Source organism: Parasteatoda tepidariorum, chromosome 9, assembly GCF_982258835.1.
Source record: "Parasteatoda tepidariorum strain Cologne lab strain chromosome 9, Ptep-v5.0, whole genome shotgun sequence".
NCBI classification, from domain to species: Eukaryota; Metazoa; Arthropoda; class Arachnida; order Araneae; family Theridiidae; genus Parasteatoda; species Parasteatoda tepidariorum.
The window spans coordinates 39,508,365-39,521,528 of NC_141763.1; the positions used below are offsets into that span (position 1 = coordinate 39,508,365).

At 29.0% G+C, this 13,164-nt stretch overlaps 1 protein-coding gene across 2 annotated transcripts in view; it reads right to left on the minus strand.

Annotated features, from left to right (window-relative positions):
• The window catches only part of LOC107436125 (protein gooseberry), an 86,393-nt gene that overhangs the window by 19,840 nt on the left and 53,389 nt on the right, over window positions 1-13,164 (minus strand). The gene's annotated exons all lie outside the window — the stretch shown is intronic.

A 13,164-nucleotide genomic window follows, 5' to 3' on the forward strand; every position in this document is an offset into this window, starting at 1 on the left:
ACATTGCAGTTATTTTTTTGTAAACCTTACAGCTCTAATGTAATAGAAGAAGAAGAAAAAATCTGTGAAAATTTATTGCACGTTTTTATAAAGAATTTTATTTTCTATAAGACTAAGTCTAAACCTATGTAAAGCATTTACGATATGAATCCATGAACACTTATTTGTCTGATACTTAACCTATTAGCGATTTTTTTTTCTTCAATAATAACAAATCTCTTTTTGGCCATATTATTTTCTTCTAAGAATCCTCCTATAGCTCATCTTTGTGGTCCAAAAAGCATTACACAAACTCCTCATCCCAGACACCATGCTTAAATTTCAGTGACAAATCGAATCTTATGAGAAGAGGGTTCCGCGTCGTCACTTTTGTGACAAATTGTAGTAATCCGCACTCTGTCACAATAACCGAGGAACACAGATAAAGAACAAGCCAATCTTTGTGTGACAAGAATCTTCTTGGCCACGTGGACCTCACGCTTGTCTTGCAAGCAACACTTCGCTATTATAAAGGACTGTGTCTCTTTCTTTGGCAAACTGTATGCTTAGGAATTTTCATTTATGAGTGCGCCACACACATGGATGATAGATATCGATGCAATCCAAAGTGATGAGACACTTGAATGAAATGCTTATATAAACCATCTTAGAAATTTATAGATAAAACCTCATTTTGATACAGTTGGCTTGACTAGAACCAATGGTATTCTTTTAAGTGGGGCTCACTATATACCTTTTTTAAATCGACGAAAATAATTTTATTCATTTTTTAACGTAATGTTTTATACTAAACATTTTACAATAACTTCATTTGTGTTGACTAGAACGGCTTTGGCATGGGCTCTAGATGGAAAACGAAAAAGAGGCCGGCGGAAACTAACCATCAGATAAATGATAATAAAGAAAGGATACAACTTGGTATGGCTAAGTTGGGGGATTGCAAGTCACGGACCGGCAGCAATGGCACGCCAAATTTGTAGCCTCATGAGCCACCTGGCGTAAAGAGATATAAGTAATTTTTGTCGATAAAGGCAGGCACCAATTTTACTGAGGACAAAAAAATTTAATACAAAACAATAAAAAGAACTTAACGATTCATTTAATTATCGAGTAAAAAAAATTGTAACTCAATTATTTTCCATCTTCTGATATCTTTTTTATCCATAAACATATCTTTCTTCGCACGCAATGTATTAATTTTAATTATATTAACCAGGAGTGGCTTAAGATTAAAAACAGGAGTGGCACATCCGATTTTCAGTTAAATGTATTATTAAACATAAGCATTTAAAATTTAGAATTAAGTAAATTAGCTATTAACATCAACGTTTCCCTCTCCTTTTACAAGTCAATTTCGAAACATTCCAGTCATTTAGAATCATTTATCAACGAAACAGATATTACATTATATCTTTTTTAAATCGTCTGAAATAATTGAGACAAAAGCTTCGCCAAACAGTGAAAACAGATACGTTTAACTCCATTACTGCGCCAAATTTCATAACCAACCTGATATCCTATTACAATATTCATGTTTGTCAGAGGGTATAAAAAAATAAATTATTCTTGACCTACAACATAAAACATTACAATCTACTTCATACAAAAAATAAGTGAGAACACTTTCGAAATTCATTAAATTTAACCCTCAGTTAATGAGTTTCGTGCAAATCGCGCCACCCTTGGCTCGAATTTCACAAGGGGTCGCACGTCTGTAAACGGTGTTCTTTTTCTGCTGTTCAAACTAATGATGATTCCTCTGTTTTGCGGTAACCTTTATAGTCAGTCTGGCTGCCTTTTAATTCTTTTGGCCTATTTGACCCCTTTTGCATCAAAGAATAGCGAAAATGAATACTTAGCATATTCATTTAAGTCTTAAAGTTGATTGGAAAAAAGAAAAAAACCAAGCAGTAAAATAAGATTTTTTTTAAAAAAATAATTAAATTAAGTAATGTATGATCTAATTTAACAGAAATTATTTATTATTAAACATTAGTCAGACTACTTTATTTATTATTTTGTAAGTTCGTTAATAGTAAAGGCGTGAGAAATCAGAAAAATTTTGCTCATGTTCTGAATATATATAATGTCCCATATTTCCTATTAATATTGGTCTTCTTTTGGTCTATTTTACCAATTTTGGTTCAAAGAATGTAAACTTATCAAACGCATAAAGGTTCATTGAGAAAAAATCACACTATAAACAAATAATATTTAAATAAATAAATAAATATATTAATAAAATAATCAAAATAAATTGCTATTTTATACTTTTAAACATTTCATTTATATTTTATTCATATTTTTTCTTAATTTATTTTTTCGTAATTTATTTTCTTACTCTCAGTTTTTGCTAAATTTTATGAACCTTTTTAAATCAGACATCATTTAGAACTCTTATTTAATATAATGCGCACTTTTTCGCCAACAACAGACATGTCTCTCTGTAAAATTGATTAATTAATTTATATATTTTTAACCCGATTGTAAACGGTTGCAGAAAGTTACATTGCCTTTTATAATTCATGACTATTAACTATTATTTAACAATTTGATTCGCAGAAAAGTGAAACGAAGGAAAACTGAGAAAAGTATTAAAAATAAAAAAATTTTAGACGAAAATTAGTTAATAAATAAAAGATTGAATAATCTGATTAAATATTTTTTTTTATATATAAATTATAATCTAAAATATCCCTTTTTAAGCAATAAGAAAATTTCTAAAGTACCTTAAGGTTTCTGAGGCGTTTTTTTCATCTTCTTTTTTTTCTTTTTTTTTCTCTAAGGAAATGGTGAACACAACAAGAGTTTCAATAAATAATAAATCCAATTTGTATATTTGTTTTGATTTATTAACAAGCAATTAGAAATACAAGTGCTAAACTCTCATCTGTTATGTGCTTTAATTTTAAAAAAAAATTCAATTTAAAAAAATGCTATTTAAAAAAGTAAACTTTATTTTATTTCCAAAAGGTATAATCATGATGAACTTTTATGACATGACATTTCTCCTTTTTTGTGTGTAAAACTTTCTGATGTGCAAGAAATATTCCGGACTGTTATTAATTTTAGTGCCAATGTATAGTATAACTTCTGATTCCAATAAAATTTAATTATGATTTCCATTCGTTTTTATTTTTACGGATGAAACTTACAAAAAATTTTAATATGTAATCATTGTTCCAAATATATAAATTTCAGTTGCAATTTTAACTTTTTTATTGTCACTTTTGCAATTTTAACTGTAACTTTTGGAGCTCACAACTTTCATTTGCAATTTTAATAACTTTCATTCACCATCAAAGATAGAGTAAAATCACGAGCTTCTTCTCCAATAACTGGCAGATAAGTCGTCAAATTTGTTAAACAGCAATTGGTAGCTTCATGCCAGGAGATACCGAGTCAACTGTGTCAAATGTTTCCACTAATTTGCGAAATGCGATTTTGGCATCGAATCCAAATCAGTTTCAGAAAGAGTTAAAGTAATTTCGTGTCTTTACATTTGAAAGGAATAAAAATGTTGACGCTCTTTGTGGTTCGTTCTTACAATTTTTGCAAAAACCTTAATTATAGTTTGCCCTTTTTAACATGGTTTTTCGAATTTTTTCGCCAAACACACTTTCTTCACGGTTTAAGTGCCTTAAACTATATATACTTGCGGTGAAGAATTATCCGGGCTTTAGAACTGACAAATAATTTTGGCGACATTTTTCCACCCAGATGAAAAATTATCAAAATAATTTTTTTTTAATCTCAATTTTGGCTAAATTTTTTGAGCTGTATAAATTTGTAGCTATACAGCTCAAAAAAAAATATTAAATTGTGTAGCACCATGCACTAGTTGAAATTCTGAGCACGGTAGCTTAGTGGAAGGAGATCAAAATTTCGATGGGCATTAAGTTCTCTTAGACGTTGAAATAGCTAGAACAATTTAGTTTGTAACTGTTCAGAAAACGATTGATACTTATATTGTCATCCAATGCAAAATTCCAGTTAAAATTTAAACACACCTGCTTATTAAAAAGTGGTTAGAATATTCATGAAGCGATAAATTCCAGAAACGATAATCGAAACAAATTTTGCTTGTAGTGGACAGGAAAAGATTAAAACTTATATTGTTCTTAGACACAGAACTACAGCTGAAATTAGAAGGTCTAAGTTATTCGGAAGGTAATCGAAAATTTGGAAAAATTTTGTTTGGTGATAATAGTCTTCCTGTAGCTATAATGATACCATTTAAAACCTTCATCGCCACTTAGCATTGTGATGCCAAAAGAGATTTGAGTGCACTGGCTAGTTGGAAAGTGGTTGTAATTTCTATTACAAAATCTCCACATCACAGATCTAAAAGAGATTTAATAAAAACTGTATTAATAATAAACGGAACGTTTTCAATAAATGTGGTGATTTAAAAATGAAATTAGTTTTTTTCTCTTAAATTATAGCATTTTAATTTACATTTTCATCTGCAGAAGTGGTTCACTTTAATTTCAGAATTGATTACTTTAAATGGGAATTTTTTAAATTAATATAAATAATTCATAAAAATATTAATGTTATGAAAATGAAAAAGTAGTTTTTACCAGTTCTAAAAGTCATTCTCATCTAAGTCAATTGTGATCATTAAAATATATTTTAGAATAGTTCTAAAAAAACTAAGTCAAAACATAAAATTAAGACACCGTAATAATCGTCGTATGAAAATTATAAAATAAAAACATTATCATTTTAATGAAAAACCGAGCTAAGTTAAATCAATGCTAAAAAAAAAATAATAAAAAAAACATTTGACAAAAAGTATTCATCTTCTGTGGTGTGTTTAGGATATAATCACTTAGGATCTAAGATTTTCACTTTTATCTTTAAAAAAAAAAATTCTCGAATTTAATTTGTAAAATTTTTTTTCCATCCTTCAAATTTTATGAACTATCGTTTAATTTTCATGTTTCATGTACAAAAAATTTGTCTTTTAGAAAAATTTTGCATTCTAAGGTCCCTGTTTAAATAACCATTTAATTTTTTTTTAATAAATCTTATTTTTTCTGATTATATAATTTTGATTGAAGTTTTTTTTTCTTCCCAAGACAGAAGGATACTATTGCCTTCTTTCACATTTCATCGTTATGATGAAACTAAAGAGGTATTTTAATTATAAATGCTGCGCAATTTTAAAAAATTGAAAATTTTAAATTATTAAAAATTTTTTTTGAATATCACCAGTTTGAAGCCTCTTAGAGCCCTTAGCAGATGACCATTTTCACCACCCTTGATTGTTCTGCATTCTACTTCTTATTCAATGGCATATTTAAAAGAAATATATTCCATTTATAAGAATGAGTCTCTTAAGTAATGCTACGATGTCTGCATAACTGCGGTCTAATAATTTTAAATACAAACTCTTTTTATTATAACATATCAAATCTATTGTTTAATAAAGTTGTGAACGCCATCTTATCAACTTTTTCCATTATGATTTTTATTTGAATATTTATATTTCAGATGAAACTCAGGAAGGTGATTCAGGTTATGTTAAGGAACAGCATTGCGCGTAAGTGATTTTGCCGGAGAAGGAGTAAGAGATAGGCGCTATTGTTAATTGTCGAAATTCGATTGTGGTTTAGAGTGCTAAATGATGTCTGATTTAGAAAAAGATGCGTCCGGGTAATGCTGCATTGGAGTAAGTTCTTACACATTTTATTTTATGACCGCCGTTGAACTGTCAACCCAATAAGTTCTTATACATTAAAAATTTAGACAGCAAACGCTTTTTATTTTCACAAAAACTGTAACTTTCATTCCATATTGACGTTTTATGCCATTTTCACAATAAGCATAGAGGGCAGCATTAGCTATAAATTGGCTGAACTTGACTTAAAATGAATAACTGTTGCAAACTTACAGCTATTATGAAAATAGCATATTATTCGCAAAAAGCGCTATTTCATACGATATTCATTCTATTATTGATAATGTTTATGAATATTATAATTATTCTGATTTAATTTTTATGAATATAGTAAATACTTATTAAATGATAATTCGACAAAGCTTTAAAGTTCGACAAAGCCCTAAAGTAAAATCGTTGCCCCCTTAATATGAATATTTAAACACAAAATGATATTTTAGAAAAAAATAATAATAATTTAGACATTTTACTAAATATTAATTCTTGGTTCAATAACTTCGTTTACAAAATAAAATAAAGGAACTTAAGAACAATTTTTCTTGAACATGAGTAAAATCGTTTGAAAAACTTAGTTTGAGAACTAATTGCAATGTTCTAAAATTTTCTAAAAAGAAAAAAAAGTAATATATTGAGCAGGAAAAGCTTAGAGATCAAACATTCCAACACCTTCAAAGTGTAATTTAACCTGGCACGCGACTTTTACTTATTACTTTTATTGTTATATCTGGCACCCAAAGTCACGCGTCTGAAAGATTTATAGCCCAACATAGTGCGGACCACCCGGAATTTTACCCCTCTCACATGTTTTAATTCCTCAACCCCGCCTGTAGTAAACCAATATGTCTTGACTACTATTGTAATTAACATTAATCCGTTGTTTTTCATCTTTTCTTCCATCCTCAAAACGAATCGTGTATACCCAGAGGGCGTTGCAAACGTGTTTGCTTTTGTTTCTGAAGCTTGAGAAAAAATGACTCAAGAGAAGCTTTAATAGATCGTCTGCGTAATCGAATTATTGAAGTAGGATTTTCACTGACATTCGGAAAAAATCGATTTGCGTAGGGTAGCATTACACTGTTCCGTTCCGTCTCTTTGAGAAACGCGTTCTGCAAGTGTATCTGTCAGCAATACTTATCGCTGTAACTTTAACTGTGTTCAAGCAATTAGTTTTGGTTTTCAAATTAAATTTGGAAAATGACGGTCATGAAGCTAAAATTGATTGGATGTAATGTTAAAGATCGAACTATGCATGAAAGCGTCTGATTTTCACCTGTTTTTATTTAGCAAATGACGAATGTTTAGTTAGAAAGCTCAGTTCAGTTCCGTTCCATTCATTGAAAACATGAAAAAAAAAGAGAAAGAATGTAGTAATTTTTATTCAAATTAAGAGCATTTAAATTAAGAGTTATAAAAGCTAAGAATAAATATTGTATATAAGAACATGGAAAGTATCTCAATTAAAGAATGAAATATCACCCTTTTCTATTTGAGTTGCATATCCTTGAAAAAATATTTTGTTTCCTGGACTTGTTTATTACAGAGTTTTTTTTTTATTTTATTCATTTAATTTAATTATTAGTAGGGTGGATTTTCTTTCATATTGTACTAAATAAGTGTAAAAAAAAAATTTTTTTTGGAAAAATTTCAATTTTGAAATATCGATTTGTCTCAAACAATTTATATTATAATTTTTTTCTGTGGGAATCATGCATTTGCGAATGCTAAAATGTTTATGTTTCAACCCAAGAATAATATCCGTTTTTTTCTTCTTTTACGGAGCTACAGCTCCCACCGATTTTAGGAATAGAATAATATTTTATAGAGTGATGTTTGTTTTTATTCGTTATTTTAATTGAATGGTCAAGTTCATTATTGTTTTTAACCCTCCGAATAATATCCGATGTTTCATAATAATTTTAATACACTGTAATTTTCACAGAATATTTTATTTAATCGTATTATGATATACTAGTTACGTTATTAGCTAACATGCTCGTAAATCATCTTAAAAACTCAACAAATTTATATTTTGTTTTTTTTAAAAAAATTATTATTTATTTGTAAAGAGAGTGTATGAATTTTTGTTGTTTTATTCAAGACACAATGTTTAATTTGAGAAAGAAATATGTTTTAACTTCAATGATTAATGATTATGCAATTTAATTTCAAGCAGTTGTTAGTTCTATAAAGACATTTAACGCGGGCATAATTTTCCAGTTTCTGTAAACGTAGATTATAATTTTTATGGAAGTGATTGAAACTTAGAATTGAAAGAAAAAAAATTAATTAAAATAAAACTCTATTATAGGATATAAAAGGAAGTAAAACTCTAAATGAATTACATCGAATAAGGGCATTTAAGCCACAATTTTCTGTCTCGATTTAAAAAACCACCGTAGACTATCAAAATCAAAGTAAAAGATTATTGTTTGACGAATGACACAATAAATTTGGTACATTGCCCATCGGCGAAATCTCAATCATTGAATAAAACCACCATTTGAAATCTGCGTCTCAGCAATCTGAGGACCATGTCACAATCATTTGAAGTGGCAATTTTAACGTCGTCTCGCTCTTTAAACTTTCTGCAGGGCCTCGAGGAATAAGCTTGATAAGACGGAGAGAGATTCATAGGACCTTTGAGGCTCATAAAGACGCCGCCAAAAGTATTCTTTTTCTGTCTTCTTTCTTCCTTTCTTGATCCCAAAATGATGCCAAATTGAAAGAATAATCGCTCCTAGAGGTATTACAAAATAGGTCTTTCACTTCAAATGCCGCGGTTTTTTTTTTCTTCAATAAATTTATCTATGCGTAAATAGTTTTTTTTTTTTTTAATCCAAAAACTTTAAAATGAAAGTGCAAATACGAAAAAAAGAGGGAATTTTTTCGTTTATTAGATATGCAATAGTACCACTTTAAACCAGAGGCCTCCATGGGTCCCGACCCAAGATTCTGTTGCTGGAACTTTCGAAGTAAACCTAAGAACTTAGAGAAACAAGAGAAAACACTTAGAGAAACAAGAAAAGATTTGCATATTGAAAATATGCACAGATTTTTCAGTTTAATTTTCTTCCTGATAATTTTTCTATTTTTTTTAAATTTTATTATTAATAATTTTTGCGCAATTATTTTTATATCTGTTTTACTTAGTAAAAAATTATTGTGCATTTTATTTAAAATCAAAATTTTTTATCGACTTATATCGATATTCATGTTAATTAACTTGTTCATTTATTTTGGAAATCAAAACACAACGCAATTGGGAGTGATAGTTTTAAAATGAGTGCTTAGGTTCATACATTGACCAAATATTATAGTATTTAAAACATTGCTGTTTTCTGCGCAATTTACATCCCAAATCTGTGCTTTAATTCATATTTAGTTCAAAAACAGTTTGAAAAGTTTAACATTGAAAAGAAGAAAACAATTTTTTTTTTTTAAATTCACCATTTATAAATAGATTGTTTTGAAAAAAGTAAATTCGTTTTTTTATTATTTCATATTTTATAACAGTCGTTGAAGAACCGACCCAATTTTGACTTTACGACTATCAACGTTCAACTTCGTAGCTTGCAATTTTGAGCTCAACTCAGAAAACAAACAAACACCTGAATCCAGCATTGGGACAAGCTAGCCTCAATGGGGGACTTCTTGATTGAATGAACCCGTATTTGTGTTACATGGAAAGAAAAATCACGAAAATCTCCCATGGTTAACCAGGCGATAAAGTGATTCTAACCCATGATCCGGCTACCACTGAGGATATTTTGCGTCAGCACTATGGTCTGAGAGAGCCGGAGGCGAAATTCTTATCGATCAGTCACCGCTGTGATTTGAACTTGGCTCACCACATAGGAAGGCAAACGCCATTATCCCCGACTCCTTTTTCATTTTTTAGAGATTTAATTTGATTTTAAATACTTTGTAAGAAATTTGCATGTACTTTAAAATAATATTTTTTCGGTTACAAGTTGTTTTATTTTCTTTTGCTTTATTTTCTTTCTCTTCCTTTTCTTATCATAGATTTTTTTTAAAAATAAAACAAAACATATGAAAGTTGCATAATATTTCACAACAATACTTTGTATGCTGTGCAAAAGATTATTATTTTAGCTAAAAGATAAAAGGTAAAGTTTGTCCTCAATTTAGCATCATTAAAATTCTACCTTACATAACCAGTCAGTGGCATAAAAATTTTATTAAGTTTTATCCCTTAACAAAATACACTTTCAAACCAATATCATAACACAAGATAATGTTAACAAAAATGATGTGGAACTATCAATTAACTCATGCAAAAGATTTAAATTAATATCGGTTTCTAAATGTTGATCTAGGTCAAAAACGGGCGGTTATATCATACATTTCGAACGTGTAATAAAAAAATCAGATACAGAAAACGAACACCTTGTTCTTTGCGTGCGATGCTATCATTACTCCATTTTTACATACCTCCGTATCATCAGAGACAAAGCTGTCATTGTGGTAAGACGACTCCATTTACTCTTGCTATATAATAGTATAGCCCTTAAACTTGCTGGTTATTACTCGCGCATTAAATGTACCCTTTCTCATTTTTTTTTCTTCCTAGACGGTGCTTCCCTCCTTCCTCATGTTCATTCATTTTTATTTTACTTTGGTTAGTTTCTAATCGTGACTGCAACTATCGGTCTTTCCTTGCTTGTGTAATTCATTTTTCTCCTTAAATTTCGATACTAAAGATGGCAACATCACGAAGTGTCTTCCGGGCAGATGCTTTGAATAGAATGCGTTCGTAAAGTAATGCATTATTTAAGAGCTAAATCTTATTTTTAATCAAGAGGAGGTAAAAAGTTTTTATTCATTAATTAAAGGCGGAAAAATAATTCTTGTTAAAATGGGACTACAAATTTAATTTTAATTAAAATCAAACATTTTTTTTAAAAAATTTATTCGAATTTTATCCGAGTTCTACCATTTCCATTCTGATGTTTGATAGCATAATAACATCAAACAGTAAGTAGAATAATTAATTCTTGAAAATTATTAGAGACAAATTCATTTAAATAAGGAGCTTTTTCCACATTTCAATGCGTACCAGAACAGTTTTAGTCTTATTAATAGAATTCCTTGTGTTTCCTTTTAGTATATTCGAATAAGCTTGATTTAATAGAGTTCGAGATTACATCTTTTTAAAATTTTAATGATTAATAATAAGATGAACTTCAGTTTTTTTTTCCACGATTAAAAAAAAATTACAGAATTTAAATGACAACTTTCGTGATAACAAAAAAAAGTAAGAAAAATATATTAAAATATTTTTGGTGCATTTGGAGGCAGGAAATCTAAATGAATAAATTGAGAGCAAAAGAAGCAAAGGAAAAAAATAATCAAGGAATTAATTTAAATTTTATCCTACTTCACGTCGACTGATACCGAAAATTATGGAATCGATTTTTATCAATTAATTTATGGGTCCCTTCAAATTTTGCAATTCAGTATAAATGCAATTTTTTATGGTCAACGGAAAAAATAATACATTTATTTTTGGCATAATATTTGGCAAACTTTCGATAGCGGGCTTTATTGAATATGAAAGGTAAAAAATGTATTCGTCACTTAATAAATATAATATAGTTGTACTAATAAAAAATATTGGACTATTTGGACAATTTTTTTTAAAGATTATTTTCCATTTTCAAAATGTACTTACTAATAATTGTCAAATAGTAGACATCGAATAAGCTGATATTTTAAGTTTAAAAAAGTTAACCAGAAAGTTTTGAAAACACTGTCTAAAATGTAAAAATGGAGCTACTATTTTTTTAATCTTATCATTAATTGCCACAATTGTCGTAACTGTCACTGAACCGTGACATTCTTCATAAAATAATAAGATTTAGTCATATATTAATAATAAATTATTAAGTAAATGATGTTGCGTGAAATACAAGTTGCACAATTTTAAACTAAACATTTAATTTCAGTAGCAATCAATTTTAACCATATGATCATTTGCGTTTTATTTTGTTTGTTACTTTTTTGAGGAAAAAAAGTATAATTCATGATGTTGCATTGCATTAAAAAATAATAATAAAAAAAGTAAAAAATTTGTTTAGGATTTAATGAAAGAACGTTAATAGAAATTTCTATTCAATTTTCTTTCTTCAAACCAATTTGAAACTTTTTTTTTTCTATATGTAGTGTATGAAGGAGAAAAACGACTGCCAATTTATAATTCCCCATAATTACACGCAGACGATTTAATAGAACAAGGCTAAGAACTATCCAATACAACCTATTCAAAAGGATAAAAAAAAAAAGGCGAAATTGCCGACATTAAAATAAACCAACTATTCTTCCTTTTATGCAACCAGACCATTCTTGATTACCTATACATAATTCCGAAAAAGAAAACGATCATAATAATAAAAAAAAGTCCTTTCGTTTTGTCGTCTGCAGAAAAACACAATCCAATACAACTCTCACTGTAACCCTTTTCAATCCATGTGACGTGTTCAACAAAACGTAGTCTTTAATAACCTACATAACAATAAACACTTCAAAAAGAACAATTCAGACTTGAGAATGAACGAGAAATAGGGAGGGGTCAGATCCTAATTGCAAGGGTTAGTCAAGTAGGCGTGGCTGGCGGCTTCTTTTATCTTCAACTGCTGTTCCTCCGATCACGAACTCTATCCCCCAAAAAATGTCCGTTTTGTTTCTTTTATTTATTTTTTGCTCTGGGGGCGTGTCCAGAACGTTTTCACGCAGCGGGTGGCGCAGGCTTCCCTAAGTCACGTGTTTATGAAAGGAAAAAGAGAGGCGAGTACGGATATTTCAGATTGGGATGTAGGAGTTGAACATATGATTGATGCGACTTCGGTGAATTTGATCCTATACTTTTCTGTCTTGTTTTTTCACGTAATCGTTATAGATTGAAAATGCTTTAATAGGAATGTTTAGAGTTATGTTGAGTTTGAAATAAAGGCTATGAATGTATAAAAAGTCTGATAATTTTAACGATATTTGATGAACAGAGTAACATTTAAGCGCCATTGAAAAATATGAAATAAATTTCAATATAAATTTAATATAAATTTCAATACGAATTAAAATAATGTTTTTGATTCACCCTCTTCTGCACGCACACACTCCTCTTTTACCATTCAATTGCATGCAAGCTGTAAAAAAATGACAAGGGTCCATTAAATTATAGCAAGTCATTCAAATATTCATAAGCAATCGCTTATGAATATTTGTTTTCAGAACTATGCAAATTGCAAACCTCATAGAAGTTCAAAATGAAGAATAAAACAAAGAAAAATTATAGACATATGAAAAAAAGGGGAGTGGGAAATAATAAGTAAAAAAATAACAAATAACATTTTATTTAAAAAAAAAATGTTAATTTAAAAACCGGAAGAAAAAAAACAATATCAGAAAGCAATCAGAAGTTTTGCGGAAAAATCGTGTGGGCTGAAAAAAAGATTATATCT